Genomic DNA, 4,635 nt, shown 5'->3' with positions numbered 1-4,635 from the left:
TTGCACAACAAACATAGGATATTGCACATCTGTACAGACAATGTAAAAAAGCAATGCAACACTGTTGTTATGACATTTTGCATTTTTTAATGGAGAAAATAAGCACATCCAAAATAATCAGGATGCTATTCTGATAGGGGCTCTTTCTTATTATGTTTTTTTCTGTTAAATTGACAAAATTCATCCCATTCTGTTTCATTCATGCCTGGTTTCAGAAAAGGAGGAAGACATTCAGGTGAGCCCTGCAGTTCAAGCCATTGCTGTTTGCTGCCAGCCTGCACATCTGGATGGGGGCGCTGTGACAATGACGGCTCAGAGAGCGTGGCGCTATACATCTGACACAGGAGAATTATAGAGTTAATAGTATTTAGCATGACAGGGAGAGGGAGCGGGGAGCGCAGTGCCGTGCCTGAATGCAGTATCACCCTGTTTAGTATTCTGTGCATAGCTCCTGCAGGCCCCAGAGGGCTCACCTGCCCAGAGTCTAGACGCAGAAGCGCGCGGAGACAAGCGGGATCGAGCCGACAGCCCCTGGCGCATCGGTCAGTACCGCGTTGGACAGGAGGGAAAGGGTTCCACCGCCGAAGACGCCTCGGTGAGTGAGGGGGTGGACTGGTGGGTGGGGCTCAGGCGGCCGGGTCGGCTCAGGACGCAGCCTCATACCTGCTTCCTGCGCGTTATCCATCATATTCAATCCATCTGTCTTATGCTCTGCAGGAAAGACAATACTGTACTTTTTATGCGTCTTAAAGAAGTAGAAAAGAAAGTTGATATTTTTTTCAGTCGTAAACGAAACTCAATCGAATTTCTTCAGAAACAGTTAAAAAACCACCAATGGTGTGCTTTATCAAAAATGGTAATACTGATGAATAATATTGAAAGCCATTTTTAATCTACATATCAATCAGTCAGATCAGTAGCTCTGTGATCTGTCTGCGGCTCAAAAAAAAAAAAAGATTACAAAAAAAAATCCCCGCTCCGTGCACCCCCTCCTCGACCGCTCTGAGCTCTCATCCTCGCCTGGGTATAGGACTGCGTGCCCGCTCGCGCATGCAAGCACGCGGGGAGTGTGTTGGTTTGTATGAAGTGTGCGCGTGCTCCTGGCTCGCGGGATTCACAGTGGATGACTGTCTGTGGCGAGGCGGAGGGAGACACTAGTCCGCTTCTGTGCGTCGCTCCTCCATTGAAAGTGTTTTTTTTCTTCGCGGAACACCATCGAGGGGTGAGTTAAATGCGGCGAGTCACCGACGGTTCTGGTCCGTTTGGGCCTTGATGTACCGCTACTGTCTGAGTGTTTTGGTAGGTGTGTATGGTATGTGTTTTTTGTTGGGGGGGGCTTCATCATGTATATGGGCCGGTGACTAGAATGCGGCGCATGGTCCCTTTTTCATTTCTTTCGTGTGTTAAACTTCTGTTGGGTTTTATGGGGGATGGGCACATGGTGACAGACTAAACTTTAACCACTTCACACCGGCTTTATACCTCCTAGTGCCCACCCTCCACTCCGGTCTCCCCCCACAGTGACTTAGTGAGTCCTCGGCTCATCTCCCTCCGGCGTGCCTCAACTTGCGCCAAAAGCTCACTGGCGTGTGGAAGTCAAAACGTCCTCCTTTGCACGCTCCGCATCTGCTGAAGAGGCCCGCGCGGGCAGTGTGCGATTCGTCTCGCCGCGCGGTGTTCTGTCGGTAAACGGGTTAAGGGTTTTCCAGCCGGCCCCCTTTTAGTTTCGTCTCCCCCTCCTTTCTCTCCTCTCCTCCTCTCTTCTCTCCACTCGCCATGCCGAATCCATCCCTCCGTCTGGTCTACAGTTGCATCGTTTTTGTGTCCCGGAATGACCTGTTGATGTCGGTTAAAGACGAAGCGTCGGGATCATCCTCCACTGTAGAGTCCGCCCCATCTCCCGGTAAACGACGTAATGCCGGGAACGTAGTTCTGATAAGTCAAAACATGTGTCGATGCCATATTGAGGATTTTTTTAAAATAGAGATATACAATACAGCTTAGTGATTGGCTGGCCTGTACCGAACCAGCGGAGGCGGAGGGAATTCGGTCGAAACCGACAACGCGCTGAGCAGACAGGGAGAGTCCCGAACGTAATCTCTGGTCATTTTACGTCCTCGGCTTCTCATAGACAGCAGACGTCTCTGAATCGATACATGATTGTTAAAACATATATGCTTCTTTAGTTTGAGTTTTATCTGCTGTCGACCCTTACGTTACATTCCTGCTGGGCCAGCCGCGGACAACCCTACCGGGCATGGAGACTGGCACCCTCCACGGGGTTACCTAGCTCTCCCTGCCCGGCCGCCCTGCCTCTCCGTCGGCGCGGGTGTCTCCCCCCGGGTCGAGCCGTCGACTGTGATAGCGGCGCGCGGGGTTGATGGATGCATTGTTGATGCATATAAACCACTTTTAGATGTTTGAAGTTTCTGCTCCAGCAGAGCTCAGAGGAGGCTACGCTGAAGCCACGTTCTTGTCGTACCTGCACTCACGAGTGGGGACGAATGAATCCGCATCGATCTTCGAAGATAAATACTTACATTAGAGGTCGGAGTTTCTTCTTGGACATTTAAAACGTCTAAGGCTTCTATGTTGGTACGTTTTCAGGAAACACACATTAGCTTTAGCTTTTGCCTGCAGCTAGCTAACAGGTCATCTTTAACCTTCTTAGACCAGGAAATTTAACTTAAAAATGGATTGATTGATGTTTATATTAAAAGTTCACATGTCCACTGCTCTTTTTGTGCTGTCAAGTCTACTGCAGTAGGTTAGTTCATATCTAGTGTGGTAAATTTGCTTAAAACAGAGCAAGCTAAAACAGATCAAAGTTGGTCAAAATAACCCACAGATGCCTACCCAGAGTTTAGCGTTGTGTTAGAGCATGTAATGGAGCACATTTTGACTGCAGGGCAGGGGTCAAGTGGTGTGAATGACTTCCCTTTATGCATCGTGAAAGTTGTTTTGACCTCTGACCTGCAGCGAGGAAAAAGAGATGTTGGTAGGATGTCTACAAAACCACATGTCACACATATCACACACAGGGTGTTATAAAACATAATCAATCATAATGGGCACTTACCTAAAAATATATTACTGTATTTTTATGAAGAAGGAAACACACCCTAGTAAATAAATAGTCACAAAAAGTGGTTTGTTTTCATGAGTCACAGCGAATGCCCTAGTCACAACTGCGGTTTGTGGGTAAACCGTAGGTAAATCTGTATGGGGCCCGCTCAGTATATGAAGTTGTAGATTGTTCGATGAGCTAAGTAGGCCCTAACTGTTCATGCACATTTTTTCTATGGGCATGCTGCGGGCGACAGGTCATAGCGCAAACTCAAACAACACGGAAGGGTGAAAAAGGTGAGAAGCAGGAACGTCGTTTGGATTTTTTCACCCCCCGCACACCACAAGGAGCTTGTTAGTGCTGTTCAAGTGAGAGGTGTACAGTCCTACATTCCTTGTGTACAGCCTGACTGTTGGACATTGGACAATTAAAGTGTACCTCCGGCTGTACAGTGGAGCAGTGGTTAGGGCTCTTGCCTCACAGCAAGAAGGGCCCTAGTTCAAGTCTCGGCTGGGGGACCTGAAAACAGAAGTGTGGAGTTTGCATGTTCTCTCCGTGCATGCAGGGATTTCGCCAGGGACTCTAGCTTTCTCCCACTGTCCAAAAACTCCAGCTTCCACCATTCCAAAACATGCTTCATAGGTTAATTGGTTACTCTAAATTTTCCATAACTGTGTGTATGTGAGTGTGTGTGGGTGTATGATTTGTGGCCTTGCAATAGACTGGCGACCTGTCCAGGATGTCCCCTGCCTTCGCCCACAAGTAGATAGGCTCTGGCAACCCCGTGACCCCGAAAGGTATTAAACGAGTTTAGAAGATGATGAATGAAAGTGTAGTTCCTACGTGCATCTTGATGCACACGCCGTGCCTCCAGCACTTTCGTGCAATCAGTAAGGAGCCAGCACACACCCCTTACTAACGACTGGAGTGCAGTGTAAAGGCCACCAAACATTAGCATCACCTATACGTCATAAGTGTTTGCAACTTACATTGTTCCTATAAATACTTGACAGTACACTTACTACACACGACAATTGCACGTTTGATTTTTATGACGTCCATTCATGTGGCCGTATTAGCTTAAAAGAACAACTGCAAGACACACCTGCGCTCCATTTAAGATAAAGGCGCTCCTGTCTATGAGCTTCTACGTGCTCATGCAAGCCAAAAATCTGAAGCACCTGTAAGGGTCAACACCCACATGAGTACCGTACATGTGACTAAGGCATAACCCAGCACCCATGAGGTGGATGCAATCTTTTTATTTTTGCATTTGTTTACTGATGGAGTGTTTTTATCTTGTTGTGCATGCTACATCTTAACAACTGCTTGTTTATTATTTCTATGATTGCACATACTTACACCTAGGTACTTCACTGGGACTTCTGTCTGTGTAAGTGCACACTCACAGCCATGGAAAGGGCAGATGTCGGTAAACTTCTACATCATGCATATCTAGCATTTTTGCTAGTTGGTATAGAGGGTTAGGGTAAGCACAGCATTTTTTAATCTCAATCGGTCTATTTTTATCATGCTTTTTATCATGCATTTTTATCGTGCTGAAACAT

General features: G+C 47.2%; 1 protein-coding gene across 6 annotated transcripts in view; it reads left to right on the top strand.

The window, feature by feature from the left end:
* Positions 1-377: 377 nt before the first annotated feature.
* The window catches only part of nacc1b (nucleus accumbens associated 1, BEN and BTB (POZ) domain containing b), a 24,832-nt gene continuing 20,574 nt past the window's right edge, over positions 378-4,635 (top strand). Inside the window, exon 1 of one of the 6 annotated variants that reach the window (XM_020699626.3) lies at positions 378-595. The gene's annotated coding sequence lies outside the window, so the exon portion shown is untranslated. Of the gene's footprint in view, positions 596-1,081; positions 1,300-1,574; positions 2,596-4,635 lie in introns of those variants that run through there. The other 5 variants (XM_023959235.2, XM_023959234.2, XM_078941501.1 and 2 more) reach the window with 5 other exon arrangements.

The sequence above is a fragment of the Oryzias latipes genome, chromosome 1 (assembly GCF_053564925.1).
Source record: "Oryzias latipes strain Hd-rR chromosome 1, Olatipes_Hd-rR_3.1".
NCBI classification, from domain to species: domain Eukaryota; kingdom Metazoa; phylum Chordata; class Actinopteri; order Beloniformes; family Adrianichthyidae; genus Oryzias; species Oryzias latipes.
This window is presented reverse-complemented; position numbering and strand designations above follow the sequence as displayed.